The sequence below is a fragment of the Mustela putorius genome, unplaced genomic scaffold (assembly GCF_011764305.1).
Source record: "Mustela putorius furo isolate JIRA1106 unplaced genomic scaffold, ASM1176430v1.1 tig00000224_pilon_pilon_pilon, whole genome shotgun sequence".
Taxonomy (NCBI): Eukaryota; Metazoa; Chordata; class Mammalia; order Carnivora; family Mustelidae; genus Mustela; species Mustela putorius.
The window spans coordinates 28417605-28430239 of NW_025421321.1; the positions used below are offsets into that span (position 1 = coordinate 28417605).

General features: G+C 33.1%; 1 long non-coding RNA gene across 1 annotated transcript in view; it reads right to left on the reverse strand.

The window, feature by feature from the left end:
• Nucleotides 1-1708: 1708 nt before the first annotated feature.
• The window catches only part of LOC101687743, a 72635-nt gene continuing 61708 nt past the window's right edge, over nt 1709-12635 (reverse strand). The window contains exon 5 of the long non-coding RNA XR_198670.3: nt 1709-2607. This is a non-coding gene — a long non-coding RNA (uncharacterized LOC101687743). The remainder of the gene's footprint in view (nt 2608-12635) is intronic.

A 12635-nucleotide genomic window follows, 5' to 3' on the forward strand; every position in this document is an offset into this window, starting at 1 on the left:
CTTCAGTACACATAAATAAACATAACGACACACACATATGTATACCTACACACACAAAATACTTGTTGCTGAGGCTTCATTACACCTAAAGCATTTTTTAGTGATTAGACAAAAATCAGTCATTTTAGTAATGGGTAGATGAACTAGGTACTACCCAAACAGTACATTTGTTACATTGTTAAGTAGTATTTTAAAATGCCATATGCACAGATTCATATATAGACATATTTACAAGTCTTGCATGTATACAAGAAGACTTGATAAGCTAGAATAACTCTTTCTTCAAGGTAGTCTGATGATTTAACCTAACTCTTTTAGAACTGCAAATGACACTGACCCAACAACAGCATATGTTGCTTGGAGGACACAATGACAAATGCTCAACGGGCATCCCGTGTTTTAGCTAGAAGAGGGTTGAGCAGATATTTAGAATGGAGGTGGATGAGAGGCAGTTACCATCCACAAAAGAAGGTGAAGACCCAGATTCTGGATATGGGGACTTGGTCTAGAGCAGGACTAGCAGCCATTTTGATCTGAAGCTCAGCCTCTGACGGACTGTCCCAGGGGACCCAATTAGCTCTAAACACAGCAGGTGTTTCCACAGTCTGCAATAGGACCTAGCCTATAGATGGTCAAATGCTCACAGTTTCAAAGATTAGAGGGCTTAAGAGGCAAGGAGCTACCCAAGACACCCCAATCCCCCTTTCTCCTAACTGTTTCTCAATCTTCTTTTTAAGCTTTTGGGAGCATGATTACTCTTCAGCAGACCATGGTAAATGTGCCTGGGAAAAAAATGAAATTAAACTAGTGCTTCAGGAATTCTCTCATAATGCAATCTGAACCAGTCCTTATTAATGAGGCCAAAGTATTTCCCATCCAACTGAAGTCCTGCAATTATTTAAATGTGTAAGTGAAACCATTCCTTATACCTTCATTCACAGTCCATTTAAGTCAGAAACTGGGTTTACTTGGTTTACTAACTGGGCATTAAGCACTACTTGAGCAGTTTAAGAACTATCAACAGTTGCAATGGCCCATAATAAATATATGTACAATTATTTCTGTACAGATTGTCCTTCATATTTGAAAATGACATTGCCAATACAGTTACCAATCACATGCCTACTCTTCCTGCACAGCTAGTATTTTAGTGCATATTTGCATGAGGATTTTCCATTTATAGGGCACTCACATTATCTCACTTATTTATCAATATAATCTAATATATTATTATTATGAATATATTCTTAAGGAAATAGAATTCAATGATGTTGGATAACCCAAGAGGGATAAAAACAGGAATTGAAAGACCAAAGTCCTTAGCATACTGTGTCCCTATAGATCATAAATAAGCATGATTTTTCTTTCACAGTTGCTATAAAAAATTCTGTGTTGCCTGTCATACTTGCATACTGGTCACATGAAATACAAAGCCCATTTATGAGGAAGAATAGTTAGTTAGTCAAAACAGATAGCTATATCTTATCTTCTATCAGTAATTCCTTCATTTGGGGTATTTAAATTATTTACTTGGGGCATTCAAATTAGTTATAGTTTGGAAATAGAATTTTACAACAAAGTATCTCAAAATAATATTCTCCAAGACTCAGATTTTATTTAGAATTTTTAGTTACAAATGCAATCATAAATTTAATTTTTAAATATACATCATCCAGTAGACATATATTGACAGATTTTTTTTCACTTCTCTCTATATTAGAAATAGGCAGTTTCATGTAAGTATCTTCTTAAAGGTTGAGAAGAAGGTTGGAAACTACAATATAATTTCATACTTTGAAGCCTATGTATTCAAAGTCTTGTTTTGTAGATTTTCACTGTATGAGATAAAGCTCATGAAAATTACTTCGTTATGTCATTTTGGACAGAGAAGGAAAAAGGTTTTTATTGATTTCATTCTTTTTAAATCACTCTGCCTTGAAAATATCCCTTGAAGGATTTCTCAGAATAATTAATATGGACAAGGAGTAGTATCTGACTAGATGTTCCTAATGCATCCTCTCCCTAAATCACAACAAAGTATCCATAAAGGTCCACAAAAAGATGAAAATTTCACAAAAACTTCAATGACAGTGACAATGAAGCTACTGCCAAAAATTGGAAAAATGTCATATGTTCTACAGAATCTATGTAATTGAATAAAATGGCACAATGAGTGGTTATGCATATGTTAGTAAAACAAGATATCCTACTGGCCTGAAAGAAAGGAAATACTTTCTTTCTCCATCATTGCCTGGCTTTGAACCACTGATGTTTCATATCCCTGCCTCAGGAAAACTTTGCTGCATGGATGTTACGGACTAAAGGTTTGTTGCCCCCCACCCCCACCCCACCCATCCATATGTTGAAACTGTATGCCCGGATGTGATGGTGTTAGGAGATGGAGACTTTGGGAGTAATTGTAATCAGGCATTGAAAGTGGAACCATTATAAATGGGATTAATGCCTTTATCGGAAGAGACAAAAGGGAAATAATCTCTTTCTTGGCCATGTGATGACACAGTGAGAAGGTGGCCATCTACAAACCAGGAAGAAGAGTCTCACCAGAATGCAACCACATTGACTCTCTTGGACTTTCAGTCTTCAAGGCTGTGAGAAATAAACATTTGTTGTTAAGCCACCCAGTCTATGGTATTTATTATGCAGACTAAGCGAAACAGAGAGAGAGAACGCACAGGCAGGGAGAGTGACAGAGGGAGAGGGAAAAGCAGGCTCCTGCTGAGCGGGTTATCAGACACAGGGCTCTACCCCAGGACCCTGGGATCATGACCAGAGCTGAAGGGAGATGCTTAACTGACTGAACCTCCCAGGCACCCCTAGATATTTTACTTTAACACTTAAATTACTTAAATTACTGTTTAAATACTTAAATTACTGTTTCTCTTCTTCCATCTTAACTTTCCTCTTATCATTCAGACACTGAAATCCCCAGAAAATACAAGGTTAGGAAATATGCCGATGCTAATGGGAATGTACTTCATCTTTGATATATAACCACAATAAATTTAATGCTGAGGAAGGGAGCACTGACAGGAGGATAGCTATTGGTGGGACATGCTGATAATTGTAGGTTGTTTGAACTTAACTGGTTCAGTGTCAGTGAATCATGCAGAAAATGCTGGAGATAATCTTAACTCAATCCAGAAGAGATGTGCTTAAAAATCTGCTGAGCAGAACTGAATTGAGAATAGAATCTTAATGATACTTCAAATATATACTTAGTGATACTAAGTATAAGTGGTGCCCAAGCAAGCCATACATAACAACTTGCTAGAAAAATACTGAGTGTGCCAATATTACTTTCAATTCAGAATCAGTGGAAAATGTTAGAATAGTATTTGGCATTCAAATAGTATGCAAAAAATATGTGATTCGTGTCAATTAGGCAAACAAAGGGTCATAAAAAAATCATGCTGAGTTATAAAGAAAACATGTTAGTTACAACATGAAATGGGCAATGTAGGGAAGATAAGTAAACTAAAATTAACAATAGTAAAAGTAAAGTCTGAACTGTGGAAAATAAAGAGCAAACTGAATTAGTATGTAAGCATGAAGGGATGAAGAGGACAAACTTTAAAAGTTCTTCAAAAATAATAAAGAAATAAAAAATCATGAGAGAAGTTTGGAAAAAAAGACATCAGAAATGTGGAAAATAGTATTTTAAGATGGACTAGGAAAAAATATGACAGATATAATATCTGAGATATAAAAGGAAAAATATTATAACTAAAGTTAGAAATAGAACTTAAAAACATCTGCAAACGTCCAATCAAAAAAAAAAAAAAAACAAGTCACTACAGGTAAACACAATTAAATCTGGCCTGAGAATTCTTCACATCAGTGAATAACAACATCAGACCATATAATATTCTATAGAAATCTTTGGGGAAACATTTATGAATGAAATGTGGACACTTAAAGTTTACATTAATTTGTGAATAAAAGAGTCATTCTCTGATATGTTTGGAAGGATAAATTTAGCATCCATTTTCTTCTTGAAAGAAAAATTAAAGACTTATTGGAGACCTATTCCAGGAAACTGAAAGATAAATCAAAATTATAAAGGGAAATAGGATATTGGATAATATTTTTTAGATGTTATGATTCTGAATACTAAAGTCAGGGTTGCAATCAATATGTGCTAAAAATTATTTTGTATTACCAAACACAAGATATAATGCAGAAGCCAGAAATATTTTTGAGAGACAAAAATATAATGTAAAAGGTATCAATTGACATTAATCTGGATCTAAAATTTTCAAAAAAACATAAATTCTAAGAGAGAATTAAAAGTAAATTGTACTAATTTCCTCAGGTTATTGGTAGTGTCACAAGACACTGCTTTAATCTTTTTAAATCACTTATTTAACTACCAAAATACATTCTCACTGAGAAAAATACATAAAAAATAGGAAACTGTTTGTAACTCAAGTCACAAATTCCCCACTTAAACACTCTGTCACCAAAAAATGTATCCCAAAAAATGGTTTGGTTTCTATCTTTTCAGAACTGTATATAAGAACATGCATACATATACAAACACACATACAAATACATGTATATATGTATACACAGAGCATGTATAGACTATATATATGTATGTATATGTAAAGCATGTATATCTATAATTATGTCATTATCTTATATAGTACTTTTATTTTACATATAAAGTAGATAATTATTTTGTATATTATTTTTATAGAGTCCTATCTTAATATACTGCTTTGCAAGTTGTTGCTTTTTTTCACTTGAAAAATTGTGATGGGCATTATTCTTCTAAACTATTGAGATGACACCAAAATAAAAAGCTTTTGCACACTGAAGGAAACCATCAACAATACAAAAGGCAACCTACTGAATGGAAGAAGATATCTGCAAATGATATGTCCAAGAAGTAGTTAATATCCAAAAAATATAAAGAAAATATATATACAGCTGAACACCAAAAATATTAAAATGGGCAGAAGACATGAACAGACATTTCTCCAAAGAAGACATACAGATGGCCAATAGACACATGAAAAGATGCTCAACATCATTAATCATCAGGGAAATGCAAATCAAGACCACAATAAGGTATTGCCTCATACCTGTTAGAATGGCAAAACTCAAAAAGACAAGAAATAACAAGTGTTGGCAAAGACCTGGAGTAAAAGGAACCCTTGTACAGTCTTGGTGGGAATGTAAATTGGTGAAGCCACTACAGAAAACAGTATGAAGGCATCTCAAAGTTAAAAATAGAAAACCCTATAATCCAGTAATTCCACTACTGAGAATACCCAAAGCAAATGAAACCACTACTGTGAAGATATATACACCCCTCTGTTTACCGCAGCTTTATTTACAATAGCCAAGATATGGAAGCAATGCAAGTATACACTGAATAAAGAAGATATGGAGTATATATATTCCACTGTATTCATTTTATAATAATAGTGTGATAAATATTTCTAAGCATACATCCTTGCATACCTGTTTTAATATTTTTGGAAAATACGCTTCTACAAGTACAATATTTGTTTTAGTGAATCTGCACATTTTCCATTTTAAACAACATTCATCCCTTTCTTGAAGAATCTAGGCTTTAGTCTCAAAACAAAGAGTATCCCATCTGGTAACCTGCTTCTGCTGCCTGAACAAGGAACTTCTAAAGCCACAAGGCGCGCATCCCGATGCATTTTTACCCACATATGTATCATGTCTTGGGAGCTTTTAATGAAATTTTGTATTCACGAGTCTGAGAGAGTAAATATTTAGTTTTGTTGAGGAAGTCACTGCTATTGCCAGTAGTGATCACTTTAGCACTTTAGATATTTATTTATAAACATCAACAAAATAGACAAGAACAACTGTACTTTGGGGAAAATAAAAATAAAATAAATTAAAAAAAAAACAAGAAACACTAGAATTAAGACTCTGAATCATGAGAGGAGAAAATATCCTAAGAAAACAGATGTAATGTAGGAAATAGAAGACAATTTTAAATTAGTTAAATTTGTATCTCCAGAAAGATTCAGTGATTTATCACAAACAGAAAGCAACTATATACTGATAGGAATAAAAAAGGCAAGACAACCCAAGTGCTTAGAAATTAAAAACAGTTACTAACCTTAAAAATAATGACTGTGGTAACTGAACAGTTGAACTAATAGTACTTAAAAGTGAAATAATAATGTGGATTTGGACTGCAAGGAACAATAACAGACAGATAAATCAATACAAGTTATAGTTAACTCTAAATAGTATTTGATGTCAGAGTTGTCAAATGCTAGTTTAAAGTAAACAAAGGCACAACATGAAATCAGTTTCATGACCTTCGAGGAAAAGATCTTTTAAGTAATTTTCACAGACGTGGGTGAAGATGAGAGTGAAAGCAGGGGAAGGGCTTCCCAATTAGTATTGTCTTCGTTGAGTAAAAAAGGATAGAAAAGTTCAATAAAATCTGCCAAGAGCTTAAAAGAGAGGGTGGTCTAATTTTGTCTTTGTCAGTTAAGGGATGAATACATAAAGTGTGCCCATTTTAAGTGTAAATTTTTTCCAAAAATTGAGAACTATGAACACCTGTGAAACCACCACCACCATTACGATAAAGAGTATTTCTCTCACCAAAATATGCTCCTTTTGCCCCTTCCCAGTCAATCTCACGCACCTAGCACACTCAACTACTGGCCTACTTTCTGTCATTAGAAATTAGGTATCTTTTTTTTTTTTTTAAAGATTTTTATTATTTATTTGACAGAGAGAGATCACAAGTAGGCAGAGAGGCAGGCAGAGAGAGAGGAAGGGAAGCAGGCTCCCTCCTGAGTAGAGACCCCAATGCGGGGCTTGATCCCAGGACCCTAAGATCATGACCTGAGCCGAAGGCAGAGGCTTTAACCCACTGAGCCACCCAGGTGCCCCAGGTATCTTTTCTATAGTTCCTTATACATGGAATCAGGAATCATAGAGCATGTACTCTTTCATGTCTGGCTTCTTTTGCTAAATGTATATTTTTAATTCATCCATGTTGTTGCATCTATCAGTAATGTGTTCTTACTTATTTCTGACTTGTACTCCAATGCACAGACAGATCACAGTTTGTTAATCCATTCTCTGTTGATGGACATTTGAGGTGATTTCTATCTAGGGCTATGAGTGTAACTGCTGGATTATGTATCAGATGTATGTTTCCCAGTCATTGTTTGCCTGGCCTCATACTATACATGTGCAGATGAGTCTTCAGCCAAGGACTTAAAGGAACCCCAAGCCATGTTGAGACTCTCCCACTTATTTTGTTGCATAGTTCCCTTCTTTCCAGTTCTTTTCCTCTCACATTCTAGCTAACTTCATCTTCCTGAATGCCAATCTGTCTCCTCAAGTAAATGAGACCCCTGGGCACTGTCAGGAATTTCCTTCCCTGTGCCCCACTGGGAATTGGCTCTGGGCAGAAAGCTGGGGCAACCTTCAGGCTGAACTCATTTGTTTATCTTCTCCCTGGGATCACAGTCCCACTCTGCTCATTTGCCAGTATCTGAAAACAGTGACTTCACATGCTTTGTCAAGTTTTTTGTTTACTAGAGGAAGTTAAACTTGGACTTTATTAATTTCCTAAGGCAGGAAATCAGAAGTTGATATTGATTAACTTTTAGTTGAATAGAGAATGTAACTGTTCATAAATTTAGAAAAATAATTTTAATATAGAATATTTCCATAGAATACAGAAATATAGAAAATAGAAACATAGAAAGTAGAACCTAGAAAAAATAAAAGAAAAAAGAAACAGTATAAAAATTACAAATGCAACAAACAAAATACATAATACAAAAGTAGCAATCACAATAAATGTGGAATGAATTTAAATTATCTGGGACAAGATATAATACTTAAATTGTCTTTAAAAAAACAACTGCATGTTCTTTATAAGATATGATAGATATAATTAAAATATTAATTATAATGTTTTATTTATTTTATATATGCATATATGTGAATATAATTAAAATAGTAGTTAAATATTTGGGAATAAATAGTGAGATGGCTCACATTTTATTTTGCTACATAGACAATATAGTTCAATGTTATTTAAAAAATTAACATTCAATTGAATAATAGTCAAGGTAAAACTGAATAATACTGGAAAAGATAAAAAGAAAACAAAACACAACTCTCATAGGAAAATAAGTAAAGGAAAAATACTTATTAAATTAAAAAATATTAAAAACTACAGGAAGAATATCAGACATCCCAATTATCATAATAAATGTAAATGGATAAAACTCAAAACATCTCTGACACTAATAAAAGGCCATGATATATACTACCTACTTCTAAAAAAGTCACCGTAATTAGAAAGTATAAAATGATTATTGGATAAAGATGTATCAGGCAAATTTGAAATTTTATTTATTTTTCTATTTTTAGAAGAGTTTATATATTTGACAGAGAGCACAGGCAAGAAAGAGCTTAAGCAAGAGAGAGCATGAGCAAGGGGAGGAGCAAAGGGAGAGGGAGAAAGCAGGGAGTCTGATTCAGGGCTCCATCCCAGGACCCTGAGATCATGACCTGAGCAGAAGGCAAACACTTAACCAACTGAGCCACCCAGGTGCCCCTATCTAGTAATTTTAAATGGCAGTATTAATATCAGAAATATAAAATTATGGAAAAAATCAGGACGATCATGATGATTTGTGTTGAGAAAAGACATTCAGTGTCATGTTGAAGGTCAATTCACAAGAATCCATCATACCCTTTTCTTCTCAACGTCACATTCATGATGTCACATATGTAACTTGAAATTGGCTATGATAGCTTAGAATCTGGCTAATATTTCAAGTCAGACCTCACCTGCCTGCCTTCCCACAGAGACTTGGCTGTTAAACATTTACTAGTACACGACTGAACATAATCCAAAGTGAAAATATAACAGTAATGGCTCTGTAAGGCCCAATAGCATAACTTAGAAATGTAGAGCACAAACTTATTAGAAATTCAAAGAGAAAATGACAGAAACTCAATATTTGTGGGAGAGATTAATATATCTCCGTCAGCCTTTGATGACTCAAGTAAGCACACATAAAGTACAATGAAATAGGTGATTTGGGTTATAGAATTAATAAATCACTTATTTCATCATATTGATGTGGATTATAAATAGCAAAGAATACATTTTTCTTTGTTGCATATACAAAACATTTTAAAAGTATAGAAAGTCAGACAAAATCTCAGAAATTGCCAAACACTTAAATAATGATATACACAGTCCTGGGCCTCAACACAACCAATTAGAAATAACAGAAAGTTAACTACTGAGATTGCCCAATGAAATCTCTTCCATCTCCCAAATACACAAACCATTTTAAATAACTAAGGTAAATTTGGAATCAGTAATTTAATTGAACATAATTTCAAAAATAACAAAAATATGACCATTGCCTTAAAAGTATTAAAACTATAAATTCATATCTTCTGACTCAGTCATAAGCTAGTCAGAAAAAGGCAAAATGATACATTGCAAAAATCAACAAATTATCTAATTTCTATACTATATATTTCTAAGTTATTAATATGAGGAGATAACTTTTTTTGACTGGGAGAGCCACATGAAATCAAAATACATAACATACAGTATGTAACTTCTGGTAAATTTATGAATTTATGAATTTTATAAATTCTGATAAATTTATAAAAATGAGAATAAAAATTAGACATATGATAAAAGGGATACTTCCAGCTAACAGGTCTCTTAAGTAGGAAAGCACTATTCATATTGATCTCCAATAAATATGGTGATTTTAGAAATAGTTAATGACAGCTAACATATTTTGAGTGCTTATCTAGTGCCAGACAGTGTGCTAAGACCTTTAAATCTATTAAACTGTTGAATTCTTGACAAAAGTATATGCTAAGGAGGGTAGTTCATCCATAAGGAAACTCAGACACTGAAATGTTAAGTAATTCACCTGAGGTGAAACAGCTGGTAGTGGCAGCTCTGGAACTAGAAGAGAAACCTGGCCCCACAGTCCCTACTGTTAAACTCCCAAGGCACTACCCCCAAGAAGATTTTAGGGGAACCTAAGCTAAACAGGAAGTAGGAGAAAAAAGCCAATTGCCTAGAAAAATGTGAAATCATTATGTATTACCTGTGAGAAAGATTTTTTAAATCACACAAAGTTTACAAATGATATTTTCTCAAACTTTCAAGACACCACTATCATATGATCAGGAATTAAACCAGCAACCAGAGGGAAAAAAACGGTACTATATTAGGAGTATTAGGGAGAGAGGAGACAGGGAGGAAGGGAAGAAGGAAAAGAGGGAGGTAGAGAGGAAGAAGAAGATAAGATCTGTTCTCCCAAAAAACAATAATTTCACTAGAACAAAAGACAAATGTAACCAAAATCAGGATTTTCTCATTGGTGCTTATGTTTTATAACTATATAGTTATAATTATACAACTATTATTAATTATCCTTCAGGGTAGAAAACATGAATTTAAATTTGAAAATTGCTTAACTAGTAACTACTTTCTAATTAAGTAATTATTTTAATAACTGAATTTATAAATTGTTATTTTCCTTAGGAAGGCAACTGGTATTATAGCAAAAAGGAGTACATACAGCTTTAACACAAGTAAGAATATCTACCTGAAACATAGTACTTGTGAGTAAATTCCAAGAAGGATCATCAAAAAGTTTAGTTAGAAAAAAAAAAAAAAGTCTTGACCACTACTGCTATTATTATATAGGCTTTCTGAACATTATAGGCAATGCAAAAGGATTAGAAACAGGAATTAGAAGTGTAATCAATGGTAGGAAACAAAATTATGTTTCTGTTATTCACGGATGTCATTTTATGACATAGAAAAACAAATAAAACCAACTGAAAATTTATTATGTAAGCAAACAGCAAGATAAAAGATACACATAGGAAGGTCCTCTCCCTCCCCATAATACCAATAATCACTTGGAAGAGATGGTAAGAATTTTTTTTCCACAGAGACAAATATGTTTGTATGTATGTATGCATTTAAATGTGTGTGTATGTATGTTTGTCTGTGTATCCAGAAATAATACTTCTACAAAATTCTTTTTCCCACGCCTTTTAGACACTTACTTTGTTTTTCTTTAGAGTTCCTAATATATTACATGATTATAAGACACATAATCTCCCCTCCCCCGACAGAATAAAAGACTGCTAAGAGCTGGGTACTGCTTTTCCACTGCTGATCTTAGTGGCTGCAGATAATGAACAGTCAATAAATAATTGTGATGGTAGTTGTTGTAGGAAGGGGAAACCCTGACAGATGAAAAGGGAATTGTTCATCATCATCCTAGCTGAATATTGCAAAGATGTCAATCTAGTATATTTAAAGAAAAATTTATTTGAGTCCTAATGGATATGTAGTTTTATGAACCAATAAAAAATATTTTACACCACAATTAGAAAAAGAAACAGAAAGGAATCCCTAAGAATATTCTGGAAGAGAGAGATCTGAGACTTGCCCTAGAAGATTTTAAGGTAATGTTTTCATTTGTGCCAAAATTAGCAGATGATCAATGGAACCTAACAACCAGCTCTAAAACTGATCCTAGTTAAAAGGAAGAGTTTGACCAATGAAGGGAAACAACACAGAAAAGTAAGTGAAAAATTGCTCATTAGATATATGGGATTAGGAAAAAAATGTATATTAGCAAAAATACGTATATTAAAATATATCTATGTATACTGAATAATTAAACATAATAAGGATTACCACACAACATAAGAAGAAAAGCTGAAAGACTAGAGCACTTAACTACTTGTAGAGTAGGAGAGTGCTTTCCACACATTCAAAAAGGCAGAAACATTGTACCAAAAATACATAAAAATTTTAAAAAGATTTTATTTATTTATGTGAGGGAGAGAATGCACACACATAAGTAGGGGAGGGACAGAGGAAGAAGCAGACCCCACACATGAGCGGGGAGCCCGCTGGGGCTGGATCCCAGGACTCTGGAATCAGGACCTGAGCTGAAGGCAGATGTTTAACCAACTGAGCCATCCAGGTGCCCCCCAAAATACATAAATATTAAGTAATTTTTAAAGTAATTTATTTTTATTTTATTATTTATTTATTTGTTTATTTATGGTAATTTATTTTCACCAAATATTAAAGAAGAGTTACTATGCTCAATATTTTAAAAACTCTTTCCAATTAATAAAATAAGAATTATAACTTCAATAGAAATATGAACCAACAATAAAAGTAAATAACTCGCACACATAAAAAATTCAAATATCCAATAAATACATGGAAAAATGCTCAGCAATGACATGCTACTTTTCATCTTCCAAGAAGTAAATGATTTTTAGAATTACTGATACTCAGTGAAGACAAGGATGTGGTGTGCAGGAAGTGGACAGTAGTGTGCTTATAAAGGTTTTACAACTAGCTCTCTTAATGAAGTTTTTACATAAAAACTGGTTGATATTTACATTTAATATTAATAAGTAAAGCAAAAGTAAAAAAAAGAAAAAGGACAAAAAGTCTAAATGCCACTTATTTTTCAATAAAATAATTTCTTTGCTATATAAGGTAATTGATTTCTTGAGTAACAGAAGAATTATTTTCTCAATGTTTAACACTATTCATTACATAA